At 38.7% G+C, this 14,494-nt stretch overlaps 1 pseudogene; it reads left to right on the forward strand.

The window, feature by feature from the left end:
* The first annotated feature begins 364 nt into the window (after positions 1 to 364).
* LOC116879397 lies at positions 365 to 14,264 on the forward strand (annotated as a pseudogene).
* The last annotated feature ends 230 nt before the right edge of the window (positions 14,265 to 14,494 follow it).

Consider the following 14,494-nt stretch of genomic DNA (forward strand, 5'->3'; position numbering starts at 1 on the left):
TTTATCTTCTAATTGCTTTTTTAAAAATTTAATTTTCTTATTATGTTCAAATAGCCAGCATATAGTACATCATTAGTTTTTGATGTAAGTGTTCAATGATTCATCAGTTGCATATGCTTTTAAGAGCTCTTCATATTATTAGGGTTAGTGAGACTCTGCATAAGATAATATGTATCTTTTAAAATATTTTAATTCTTTAATTACTCTTACAGCTTGGGCCAGAACTCTGAAGTGTCCTCTATTCTGTCTACTTTTATTAGTGTTCCCGAATTTACCCTTTGTACCACAAACACTGGTGTAGATGATTAAGAGGAATTACTGTTCATTGGTGTTTTAGGAACCTGTTACATTCAAGGATGTGGCCATGGACTTCACCGAGGAGGGATGGGGGCAACTAGACCCCACACAAAGGGCCCTGTACAAAGAAGTGATGCTGGAGCTCTATGGCAACCTGGTCTTAGTGGGTGAGGACAACTACTCTTGGGAAGATTTTTATTTCCTTGGTTGTTAAAACCTGTGGGCTCTTCAAGTATTTAACTAAGAAAGGGCTTCAGAGTCAAATATCAGAGGGTCCAAATCACTATTTTAAAAAAATTAATTATTGAAGTATAGTTGACATAAAATGTTATATTAGTTTCAGGTGTACCACATGGTGATTTGACAATTCTATACATTACACAATGCTCACCATGATAAATGTACTTACCATCTGTCACCATGAAGTGTTATTACAATGTTACTGATTATCCCTATGCTTTAGTATTTAAAGTAATTATAGATAAGCATGCACTTGTTGCCATTTTGTTAATTTTTTTTCTGGTTGTTATAGTTCTACACTGTTCCTTTTCTCTTCTTTTGCTCTTTTCCTTTGTGACTTAATGGCTTTCTTTAGTGTTACAATTGGATTCTTTTCTCTGTATTTTTTGTATCTATTTTAGGTTTCTACACCCTATGTAGTAGCAGTCTATATTAAGTCAATGGTCACTTAAGTTTGAACAGAATTCTAAAAGCATTAAATTTTTACTTCCCCCTTCATATTTTATAATATGTCATATTTTACATCTTTTAATTTTATGAGTCCCTTAATTTTTTATATGTAATTAATTTTACTACTTTTGTCTTTTAACCTTCATATTAGCTTTATGAGTGACTGATCTACAACCTTTATTGTATCTTTGTTTTTACTCATGAAATTTTTTCCATACACACACACACACACACACACACACACACACACACACATTTCTAATTAAAAACTTGTTTGCTTAAAGACATTCCTTTAACACTTCATGTGAGACTGAGTTAGTGGTGGTAAACTCCTTTCACTTTTGTCTGGGAAATTTTTTAAATCTCTCCATCAGTTCTGAATAGTAACCTTGCTGGGCAGAGTATTATTGGTCATAGGTTTTTTTCCTTTCAGTACTCTGAAAATGTCATGCCCTTCTCTTTGGCCTTCAAAGTTTCTGCTGAAAAAAATCAGCTGATAGCCTATTGATGTTTTCTTTGTATGTAACTAGTTGCTTTTCTCTTGCTGCTTTTTTTTTAAGATTTTATTTATTTATTTGACAGAAATCACAAGTAGGCAGAGAGGCAGGCAGAGAGAGAGGAGGAAGCAGGCTCCCTGCGGAGCAGAGAGCCTGATGTGGGGCTCGATCCCAGGCCCCTGAAATCATGACCTGAGCTGAAGGCAGAGGGTTTAACCCACTGAGCCACCCAGGCGCCCCTTCTCTTGCTACTTTTAAGATTCTCTATTTTTTTTTAAAGATTTTATTTATTTATTTGACAGAGAACACAAGTAGGCAGAGAGGCAGGCAGAGAAAGAGGAGGAAGCAGGCTCCCCGCTGAGCAGAGAGCCTGATGCGGGGCTCGATCCCAGGACCCCGGGATCATGACCTGAGCCGAAGGCAGAGGCTTTAACCCACTGAGCCGCCCAGGCGCCCCAAGATTCTCTATTTTTAATCTTTAATTATTATGTGTCTTGGTGTGGACGTCTTTGGATTCATCTTGTTTGGGGGCTCTCTGTGATTCCTGGACCTGGATGTCCATTTTCTTCCCCATGTTAGGGAAGTTTTTTGCCCCTTTCTCCTTTTCTCCTTCTAGAACCCCCTATAATGTGAATAGTATGCTTGATGTTGACCCAGAGATGCCTTAACCTATATATATACACATACTTTTTTTTGTTTTTGCTTTTCAGCATGGGTCCTCTCCAGTACCCTGTTTTCCAGATCACCAGTCCATTCTTCTGCACTTCTGATCTCCTATTGATACCCTCTTGTGTATTTTTCACATAAGTTATTGTATTTTTCAACTCTGATTGGTTCTTTTTTATATTTTCTATCTCTTTGTTAAAGTTCTGAGTTCATGTGCTTCTTCAAGTCCAGTAAGCAACTTTATGACCATTATTTTGAACTCTTTATCAGGTAGATTGCTTATCTCCATTTTGTTTAGTTCTTTTTCTGAAGGTTGTCTTTTTACTTTCATTTGGAGAATATTCCTACCTGACCTCATTTTGTTTGACTTTCTGTGTTTGTTTCTGTGAATTAGATGGAACAGCTATTTCTCTTAGTCTTGAGGGAATGGCCTTCTGTAGGAGCATTCCCTGTGTAGATTGCATGGGGCTGGCTGCATAGAGTTGTATGTAGCAGGTGTGGGTTGGTGTTCCCAGAGCATAGGCACCAGGGCTGCCCTATCGAGATAGCTGGAGTTGAGGCATGCACAGGTCAAGAGGTCTGTAGGTGCTCCATGCAGAGCAGCCCCGGCAAGCAACTAGAGCTGAAGTCGGTGTGGGCTGGGAAGTTCCCTTGTGTTCCATACATCAAGCATACTATTCACATTATAGGGGTTCTAGAAGGAGAATGGGAGAAAAGGGCAGAAAACTTCCCTAAAATGGGGAAGAAAATGGACATCCAGGTCCAGGAATCAGATATCTTTGCATGTCAAGATATTTAGACCCACTTCAGTCTTTTTGATGGCTGTATCATATTCCACTATATGAAATATTGGTGTACAGAAATTGTTAAATACATGCTTTATTAATGGATAGTTAAGATACTATTTTTCTCAATTATAAATAATGCTGATAATAATAATGTCAACCTTCCCACCCCCCAGCAACCCTCAGTTTGTTTCATAAGATTAAGAGTCTTTTATGGTTTGTCTCCCTCCCCATCCCATCTTGTTTCATTTTTTCTCTCTGTACCCCCCACAACGTCCCGCCCTGCCTCTCAAATTCCTCATATCAGAGAGATCAGATGATGATTGTCTTTCTTTGATTGACTTATTTAACTCAGTGTAATACCCTCTAGTTCCATCCACATCACAGCAAATGGCAAGATTTCAGAGTTTTGATGGCTGCATAGTATTCCCTTTTTTCTATGTGTGTGTGTGTGTATGTATGTGTGTGTGTATATATATATGTGTGTGTGTGTATATATATATATATATATATATATATATATATATATATATATATCACATCTTCTTTATCCATTCATCTGTTGATGGACATCTAGGCTCTTTCCATAGTTTGGCTATTGTGGACATTGCTGCCATAAACATCTGGGTGCACATGCCCCTTCAGATCACTACATCTGTATCTTTAGGGTAAATACCCAGTAATGCAATTGCTAGGTCAAAAGGTAGCTCTATTTTCAACTTTTCGAAGAAACTCCATTTTTTAAATTCTTAAGGAATCTCCACACTGTTTCAAAGTGGCTGCACCAGCTTGCATTCCCAACAGCGTAAGGGTTCCCCTTTCTTCGCATCCTCGCCAACATCTGTCATTTTCTGACTTGTTAAATTTTAGCCATTCTGACTGGTGTGAGGTGGTGTCTCATTGTGGTTTTGATTTGTATTTCTGCGATGACAAGTGATGTTAAGCACTTTTTCATGTGTCCATTGGGCATTTGGATGTCTTATTTTTAGAAATGTCTGTTCAGATCTTCTGTCCATGTCTTAATTGGATTATTTGTTCTTTGGGTGTTGAGTTTGATAAGTTCTTTATGCATTTTGGATACTACCCCTTTATCTGATATGTCATTTGCAAATATCTTCTCCCATTCTGTCAGTTGTCTTTTGGTTTTGTTGACAGTTTCCTTTGCTGTGCAAAAGCTTTTGATCTTGATGAAGCCCCAATAGTTCGTTTTTGCCCTTGCTTCCCTTGTCTTTGGCGATGTTTCCAGGAAGAAGTTGGTGTGGCTGAGGTCAAAGAGATTGCTCCCTGTGTTCTCTTCAAGGATTTTGATGGATTCCTTTCTCACACTGAGGTCTTTCATCCATTTTGAGTCTATTTTTATGTGTGGTGTAAGGAAATGGTCCAGTTTCATTCTTCTATATGTGGCTGTCCAATATTCCCAACACCATTTGTTGAAGAGACTGTCTTTTTTCCATTGGACATACTTTCCTGCTTTCTCGAAGGTTAGTTGACCATAGAGTTGAGGGTCCATTTCTGGACTCTCTATTCTGTTCCATTGATCTATATGTCTATTTTTGTGCCAGTACCATACTGTCTTGATGATTACAGCTTTGTAATAGAGCTCGAAGTCTGGGATTGTGATGCCACCAACTTTGGCTTTCTTTTTCAACATTCCTCTGGCTATTCAGGGTCTTTTCTGGTTGCATATAAATTTTAGGATTATTTGTTCCATGTCTTTGAAAAAATGGATGGGATTTTGATAGGGATTGCATTAAATGTGTAGATTGCTTCAGGTAGGATACATTATTTTCACAATGTTTGTTCTTCCAATCCATAAGCATGCAATGTTTTTCCATTTCTTTGTGTCTTCCTCAATTTCTTTCATGAGTACTTTATAGTTTTCTGAGTATAGATTCTTTGCCTCTTTGGTTAGGTTTATTCCTAGGTATCTTATGGCTTTGGGTGCAATTGTAAATGGGATCAACTCCTTAATTTCTCTTTCTTCTGTCTTGCTGTTGGTATATAGAAATGCAACTGATTTCTATGCATTAATTTTATATCCTGACACTTTACTGAATTCCTATATGAGTTCTAGTGGTTTTGGAATGGAGTCTTTTGGATTTTCCACATAAAGTATCATATCATCTGCAAAGAGTGAGAGTTTGACTTCTTTTTTGCCAATTTGGATGCCTTTTATTTGTTTTTGTTGTCTGATTGCTGAGGCTAGGACTTCTAGGACTATATTGAATAGCAGTGGTGATAGTGGACATCCCTGCTATATTCCTGACCTTAGGGGGAAAGCTCTCAGTTTTTAATTTTTTATTTGCTGTGGGTTTTTCATAGATGGCTTTGATGATATTGAGGTATGTACCCCCATCCCTACACTTTGAAGAGTTTTGATCAAGAAAGGATGCTTTCTTTCTTGATCAATTGTGAAATGCTTTTTTAGCATCCATTGAGGGTATCCTGTGGTTCTTGTTTTTTCTTTTATTAATGTATTGTATCATATTGATTGATTTGCAGATGTTGAACCAACCTTGCAGCCCAGGAATAAATCCCATTTGGCTGTGGTGAATAATACTTTTAATGTACTGTTGGATCCTATTGGCTAGTATTTTTGCATCCGTGTTCATCAAGGATATTGGTCTTTAATTCTTCTTTTTGATGGGATCTTTGTCTGGTTTTGGGATCAAGGTAATGCTGGCCTCATTAAATGAGTTTGGGAGTTTTCCTTCCATTCTATTTTTTTGGAAGTTTCAGGAGAATAGGTATTAATTCTTCTTAAAATGTTTGGTAGAATTCCCCTGGGAAGCTGTCTGGCCCTGGGCTCTTGTTTGTTGGGAGATTTTTGATGACTGCTTCAATCTCCTTACTGGTTATGGGTCTGTTCAGGTTTTCTATTTAGTCCTGGTTCAATTTTGGTAGTTTATATGTCTCTAGGAATGCATCCATTTCTTCTAGATTGTCAAATTTGCTTGTTTATAGTTGCTCATAATATGTTCTTATAATTGTATTTGTTTGGTGTTGGTTGTGATCTCTTCTCTTTCATTTGGGATTTTATTAATTTGGGTTCTTTCTCTTTTCCTTTTTTAAAAAATATTTTATTTATTTATTTGTCAGAGAGAGAGAGAGAGAGAGAGAGAGAGAGTGCACAAGCAGGTAGAGTGGCAGGCAGAATTGGAGAGAGAAGCAGGCTCCCTGCCAATCAAGGAGCCTGATGCAGGACTCTATCCCAGGACCCTGGGATCATGACCTGAGCCGAACGCAGTGGCATAACTGACTGAGCCACCCAGGCATCCCTCCTTTCTCTTTCCTTTTTACAAAGTCTGGCCGGGGGTTATCAATCTTATTAATTCTTTCAAAGAACCAGCTCCTAGTTTCGTTGATTTGTTCTACTGTTCTTTTGGTTTCTGTTTCATTAATTTCTGCTGTGGTCTTTATTATTTCTCTTCTACTGGGTTTAGGCTTTCTTTGCTATTCTTTCTCCAGCTCATTTAGGTGTAGGTTTAGGTTGTGTGTACTTGAGGTCTTTCTTGTTTCTTGAGAAAGGCTTGTATTGCTATATACTTTCCTCTCAGGACCGCTTTTGCTGTGTCCCAAAGATTTTGAACAGTTGTGTTTTCATTTTCATTTGTTTCCACGAATTTTTTAATTCTTTAATTTCCTGGTTAACCCATTCATTCTTTAGTAGGATGCTCTTTAGCCTGCATGTATTTGAGTTCTTTCCAACTTTCCTCTTGTGTTTGAGTTCTAGATTCAAAGCATTGTGGTTTGAAAATATGCAGGGAATGATCCTAATCTTTTGGTACCTGTTGAGACCCGATTTGTGACATAGGATATGATCTATTCTGGAGAATGTTCCATATGCACTAGAGAACAGTGTGTATTCTGTTGTTTGGGGATGGAATATTCTAAATATATCTGTGATGTCCATCTAGGCCCGTGTGTCATGTAAAGCCTTTATTTCCTTGTTGATCTTTTGCTTAGATGATCTGTCCATTTCAATGAGGGGGTGTTAAAGTCCCTTACTATTATTGTATTGTTGCTGATGTGTTTCTTTGATTTTGTTATTAATTGGTTTATATAATTGACTGCTCCCATGTTTGGGGTATAGATATTTAAAATTGTTAGATCTTCTTGTTGGACAGACACTTTAAGTATGATATAGTGTCCTTCCTCATCTTTTAGTATAGTCTTTGGCTTAAAATCTAGTTTATTTGTTATAAGGATTGCCACCCCAGCTTTCTTTTGAGGTCTATCAGCATGGTAAAGTGTTTTCCACCCCCTCACTTTAAGTCTGGAGGTGTCTTTGGGTCTAAAATGAGTTTCTTGTAGATAGCATATCAATAGTCTTATTTTTTTTATCTATTCTGATATGCTTTGTCATTGGGACATTTAGCCCATTTGCATTCAGGGTAACTATTGAAAGATATGAATTGAGTGCCATTGTATTGCCTATAAGGTGACTGTTACTGTGTATTGTCTCTGTTCCTTTCTGGTCTGTTACTTTTAGGCTCTCTTTTTCCTTAGAGGACCCCTTTCAATATTTCCTGTAGGACTGGTTTGATGTTTGCAAATTCTTTTTGTTTTTGTTTGTCCTGGAAGATTTTTATCTCTCCTTCTATTTTCAATGATCGCCTAGTTGGATATAGTATTCTTGGCTGCATATTTTTCTCATTTAGTGCTCTGAATATATTGTGCCAGTCCTTTCTGGCCTGCCAGGTCTCTGTGGATGGGTCTGCTGCCAATCTCATATTTCTACCATTGTATGTTATAGACCTCTTGTCCCGAGCTGCTTTCAGGATTCTCACTGAGACTTTGTCACTGAGACTTGTAAGTTTTACTATTAGATGACAGGGTGTGGACCTATTTTTATAGATGACTTTGTGGGGGGTTCTCTGTGCCTCCTGGATTTTCATGCTTGTTATCCTTGCCAGATTAGGGAAATTCTCTTCTATAATTTGCTCCAATATACCTTCTGCCCCCCTCTCTCTTTCTTCTAATGGGATCCCAATTATTCTAATATTGTTTCATCTTATGGTATCACTTATGTCTTGAATTCTCCTCTCGTGGTGCAGTAGTTGTTTATCTCTCTTTTTCTCAGCTTCTTTATTCTCCATCACTTGGTTTTCTATATCACTAATTCTCTCTTTAGCCTCATTTATCGTAGCAGTAAGAGCCTCCATTTTTTATTGCACCTCATTAATAGCTTTTTTTATTTCACCTTGGTTAGATTTTAGTTTTATTTCTAAAAATAAAGTTTTTTAGTTTTATTTCTCCAGAAAGGAATTTTATTTCCCCAGAAATGGATTCTCTAATACCTTCCATGCTTTTTTCAAGCACAGCTATCACCTTGATAATCATCATTCTGAACTCTAGTTTTGACATTTTACTAATGTCTGTATTGATTAGGTCTCTAGCTGTCGGTGCTGCCTCTTGTTCTTTTTTTTGTGGTGAGTTTTTCTGCCTTGTCATTTTATCCAGATAATAATAGATGAATGAGAGAACAAAATACTAAAAGGGTAGCAATGACCCCGGGGGGGGGATTAATTTCATACATATATATATGTATGTGTATATATATATATTTTTTTTAATATTTTATTTATTTGAGAGAGAGAATGAGAGACAGAGTGTGTGTGAGAAGGGGGAGGGTCAGAGGGAGAAGCAGACTCCCTGACAAGCAGGGAGCCTGATGTGGGACTCGATCCCAGTACTCCAGGATCATGATGTGAGCCAAAGGCAGTTGGTTAACCAACGAGCCACCCAGGTGCCCCCAGAAAATATATATTAACCAAAGCTGAAGATACCCGAACCTGGGGGGAGAAATAAGGGGGAAAAAAGAAATTATATATGTGTGTGTATAAGTTAGACTGGTGAATAGAACAGAGATACACACTTGATTTTGGGTGCATTTTGGTATGTTAGAAGAAACTACCTCCTAAAGTTATAAAGAAAGAAAAACATATATATACAAAAATAAGGGTAAACAGAATGAAGGGATGGAATAGGACTGTAAAGCTGAAAATTTAAAAAGATTCTAAAAAAGGAATTGATAAGAAGATTGTTGAAAAAAGAAAAAAAAGAGGAAAGAATGTGATCAGGCTGGGGACTAGAACAAAGCAATGCACTAGATTTTGGGTATATTTTGATCTGTTAGAAGAAATTTTATCCAAAATTTTAAAGAAATAAAAGCTGTATGTATACAAAAAAATAAGATCAAAAACAATGAAGGGATAAGATATGACTATAACAATGAAAATTAAGATTTTTTAAAAGTTATTGATAAGATAAAATAGCTTAAAAATGTTAAAATAGGAAAGAGGAAAAATTTAAAACTAGAATAAGAAAAAAATAAAATTTAAAAAATTTAACTTTGAAAGACTAAAGGGTCATGGGAAAAAAGCCACGAATTCTATGTATTGCTTTCCGCTAGCTCTGGAGTTCCACAGTTCTCATTGATTGATGACCTTGGTCTTGGCTGGATGTTTTTGCTGATCTTCTGGGGGAGGGGTCTGTTGCCGTGATTCTCAAATGTTTTCACCCGAAGCAGAATTGCACTGCCCTTGCAGGGGCTGGGCTTAGTAATCTGCTCGGTTTTGGTCTTGGTGGCTTTTGTTCCCTCAACACTTTCCATACCGCTTTGGATGATAGGAATGAAAATGGCAGCCTCCCAATCTCTGGCCCTGTAGGAGCCAAAAGCTCAGGGCCCCACTACTCAGTGCACCTTCAGAGAAAAACAGTCAATCCCTCCTGTCTCTCTGGTCTCTGGCTGCACTCAGTGCTCACCCAGCCTGTGACTGAACGTTTCTATCTCTGGTGACAGCCCTGTCTGGAGTCTCCAAACCCAGCAGATTCCTGCAGCGCACTCCCATGCCACTCCTCCCAGAGGAGGAAGGAGGGCGTCTCTCCAGATCTGCTACTTTTGGGGTTCCTGCTCAAAGAGCAGAGGTCCAACTGTGCCTTGGATCATGATTTAAGGTAACCCCGAGCTGAGAGCCCACTCCTTGGCTCTGTCTCTGCAGCCAACTTCCCCACTCCAATACTTGGCAGCTGTGCCACACTCAGGCACCCCAGGTCTTTCTGTGACCCTGTGGGTCCTGAGACCACACTCTCCCCACAAGGGCTCCACCCCTCACTTAGCCTCTGGAGCAACGTCCCTCAGTGAAGCAGACTTCTAAAAGTTACAATTTCGTGCTCTGCTGCTCTATCACTTGCCCCTCCCCACATCTATCTTCCTGAATGTTGCCTCAGGTTCACTTCTCTACACGTCCTACCTTCCAGGAAGTGGTCAGTTTTCTGTTCCTAGAATTGCTGCTCTTCTTCTCTATCTGCTGTAGTTCAGAACGGTTTGATAACTATCTAGCTGAACTCCTGGGACCTGATGATATTTAGGTCTCCTACTCCTCCACCATCTTGCTCCTCCCTCTCTAAAAGTTATATTTCTGTCAGTGGCAAGTTATTTATAACTTCCACTCTCCAGAATACAAGGCCATTAGCAAATTTTTACTTAGCTTTCACACGCCCTCTCCCCATGTCCTGTGTTTTGTTGAAACCATATATAATTGTTAATTTTTTGCATTGTACCTTCATTTTCTCAGATTAAAGCGGCCTTAATTTTTATGGCAGCTGTTTTTTCCATGATTTCTTAAATCCCACATCTGTTTTTTGCTTGAATCTGTTTTCACTTGCCAACAAGCTTTTTGAATCTCTGTGTATTGGTAAAAGTATTTGTATTCACCCCCGTCTTGAATACTATTGTGGCTGAGTTGAGACTTCTAGATTCAAAATCATTTTCCCTGAGAATGTTTTAGCCATTTTATATCTGTTTTTGAGCTCCTGATTTTGCAACTTCCCATCTGATACATTCATTTATAATTTTCTCTTATTCTTATTTAATCTGTTTTTTCTTTTCCCTCCCTTCTGAAAACATTTAGAACTTTGTTTTTTTGTTTCTCCTTGGAATTTTGAAGTTTTCCAGAATGTCTAGGTATGCAGCCTTTTTCCCCCCCAAAATTGTGTTTGCCAGTCACTGAGCCCATTCCTTTCTGAATCCTTCAGCTCAGAGAAGTTTTCCTATATTATTTCATGAGAATTGTGTTGAGTGAAAAAGAAGAAAAGCTTTTTTGTTTTCATTATTCATTTCTACCTTTTATGTTTCATGTTTTCCCTTTTCATGAGTTTTTATTTTGATTAGTTTGGGTCGTCTTTCCTTTTTTGAGAGTATCTTCCTTTTGCCTATGTAAGGGAATCCTCAGCTGAGGTTTAGAATTGACTAAAGTCTTTTTCTCTCAGGACACTGGAGACATTGTCACTATCTTCTGCCAATCTTATTCTCTTTTCAAGGGAGTAACTTGTTTTATTTTGTTTACTGTTTTATATGCTTTTGTTTTCTTAATCCTTGAAATTCAAAAATTTCATCCAGATATGTATATGTTAGTTTGTCTTCTTTTTTTCAAAATTCCCACATGGTAGTGGGGGGGGGGATACTTTCAATCTAAAGGATCAAATTTTCTTTCAGATTAAGTAAATTTTCTTTAATTCTTCTGTTTGTTCCTTCTGGATCTCTTATACATATAGATCTTCTAGATCTATCCTTCACAACTTAATATTTTTCTCATAATTACACTTTTTTAATCCTTTCTGTCTGAGTCCTGGTAGAATTCTTCAAGTTGGTCTTTTAATTGACTACTATAATTCTCCACATTCTCTAGTCTGATATCCTATTGCTTGCAACCATGATTGAGATTTTTAACTTGATGCTATTTTTCACCATTGTAAACATTTTCTTCTTCTCAAAGCATCCCGTTTTCCACACAGGCAAGAAACTTTACGACTGTGCTGAGTATGGGAAAAGCGTCCATCAGAGCATAGGTCTTCACTATCATCAGAGAATTAACACCGGAGAGAAACCTTTCATATGTGATACATGTGAAAAAGGCTTCAGTTATAACACAAGACTTTGTGTTCATTGGAGAGTCCACAAAGGAGAGAAACCTTTTAAGTGTGAAAAGTGTGGCAAGGGCTTCACTCAGAGCTCCAATCTTCACATCCATCAGAGAGTCCACACTGGAGAAAAACCTTTCATATGTGATACATATGGCAAAAACTTCAGTTACAACACAAATCTTCATGCTCATCGGAGAGTTCACACAGGAGAGAAACCTTTTAAGTGTGGGGAGTGTGGCAAGGGCTTCTATCAGAGCGCTAATCTTCACATCCATAAGAGTCCACACTGGAGAGAAACTCTACAAATGTGATAAGTGTGGTAAGGGCTTCAGTCAGAACATAGATCTCCAAGTGCATCAGAGACTCCACACAAGAGAGAAACTCTGCAAGTGTGTGTGATTCAGAGCATCAGTCTCCAAGTTTATCAAAGAATTCACACAGAGAGACCATTAAATATGATAGATGTGGTAAGGGTTTCAGTTACAACGTGAACTTTCATCTTCATGAGAGGGACCACAGGGCCTCACAAGGGTAGAAACCTTGTGTACCTGAGAAGTGAGCTCAAGTTTTCATATTCCTCAGATCCCAGGTGAGAGAAATCCCCCCACCCCCACATGGAACATTTGGTCAGAACTTCTGCTAGAGTGCATTTCTCCCCCTTTACCAGAGAGCCTTTTTCTGTAACAATTTGATGAGCTGTAACAATTTGATGAGCATGAAAGTCCAATTATGCATGCTTTGCTGTCCATTTTGTCCCCAGTTCCTGGCACACAGCCTGGCACAAGTAGCCATTCATGAAGTATTTTTTAATGCAAATCCACATGGGAGGAACCCCTGTGTGATGTGTGGTGAAGACGTCAAAGTTCACACCTTGAAACCTTTTTTAAAAATGCTGTGTAGCAAAGATTTTGGTCAAATCATGGTTTTCATCATTAGTTAATCCCTGTCGGAGAGAAGTACTGTTTTTTGTTTTGTTTTGTTTTGTTTTTGACAGAAAGAGAGATCACAAGCAGGCAGAGAGGCAGGCAGAGAGAGAGGGGGAAGCAGGCTCATTGCTGAGCAGAGAGCCTGATGCAGGGCTTGATCCCAGGGCCTTGAGATCTTGACCTGAATTGAAGGCAGAGGCTTAACCCACTGAGCCACCCAGGCACCCCAAAGAGAAGTACTGTTAACCTGATGAATATACTAATGGACTTGAGATAAATATTCAAGTTAAATCAGTTTAACAAATTTAAAAATAGATACCTTTAGCATAAGAATTCTCATCCCTAAACTATCAATTGTAAAAACCAATGTTTTAACATACGAGTTTTGACAAAAGTATCTGTTGTATTATTCAGGGAAGAATCCTATGAAATGAAATTGTGTGTCAGGCTCTGGACTGACCATCTCCACAGAAGGTTGGGTTGATTCCATCTCAAAGAGGATTATGTTGGACATAACCCATGAGTTACCCAGCACCAGTGACAAACAAGGTCTTCTTCCTGGGAAAGACACCCCTTACCTGGCAAAGGCCTTTCTAGGATGAAAGCCTCCTGGGACTAATTGAGCATCTCCTCATCCATCTGTCATGTCTCCAGGCTGCTGGATGCCTTGCACCACGGATTGTAGAAATCTCCAGGTAAGGCATCTTCAGAGTAGATGTTGCTAGAAGAGACAGCTAAAGAAAGGGACTGCATCAGGGTTTGTGGAAGGGAGTTAGAGTAGAGGAAAACAAGTCTGAAAGGGAATGATTAGAAGGAAAAGGAAAATAACAGTGTCTAGGAGGGAGCTTGTGGGATAGTGGGGGTGGAAAGCCCAGAAGTTTCTCCAAAGTCTCTAGCAAGTGTGGTGACCCCCCAGTACAGGGCCTTCCCTGGAAGTCTGAGCTGAGCAGAGAGTGGTCTACAGTGGGTAGATCTGGAACCCATCAGCATTAGGGCCAGTTGAGACCAGAGGTAGAAGAGCTGCTGGGAGGGGCCTTGGAAGGCAACTCCATCAAGGCAACTCTTGATCCTTTCAAGAGGCATAAATTAATCAGAGACAGAGCCTGGGGCCTGGCAATGAAGAGGGAATACCTGGGCCATTGGAGGTTAGGAAGAGGTCAAGGACCCAGTTTCATCACTGAATTGTGGATAGGGAAGAGAAATGCTTTGTCTGAATCCTTCACTTAGGAGCGGTATGTTCTGTATGCACCCTAAGCAGCCATTTCAAGGGGAAGGATATCTACAATTAGTAGGCCTTTGGGGCTCTAGGAGGACTGTCAGCTGAGCTGTCCAGAGACCATCAGCTCACGCTGGGAGAGGGGCTTGGTATGCCTGAGGGCTTTAATGGCAACTGGCATCTGAGAGGCACTCAAATATCACTGAATGAAGGTATTAATAAAATTCTAACAACTCACATTTTATATCAGTTTCTTTTCCTTCTTCCTCTTCCTTTTTCCTCTTTTTTTTTGTTTTTAGATTTAAAAGATTTTTCAAGTATGAAATATATCAGGCATACAGAAAAGTTCAGAAAAGATAATGACTATAATAGTATATGAAAATTTTTGCCATATTAGCATCAGGTCTTTTTTTTTAGCAAGGAAAAAACAGATTTAATAAAGCTTCATGCTGTATCACTCTGCTCAGAGTTAACAATTATGCATAAGTT

This window comes from Lontra canadensis, unplaced genomic scaffold, assembly GCF_010015895.1.
Source record: "Lontra canadensis isolate GAN:19392208 unplaced genomic scaffold, GSC_riverotter_1.0 scaffold60, whole genome shotgun sequence".
Classification (NCBI taxonomy): domain Eukaryota; kingdom Metazoa; phylum Chordata; class Mammalia; order Carnivora; family Mustelidae; genus Lontra; species Lontra canadensis.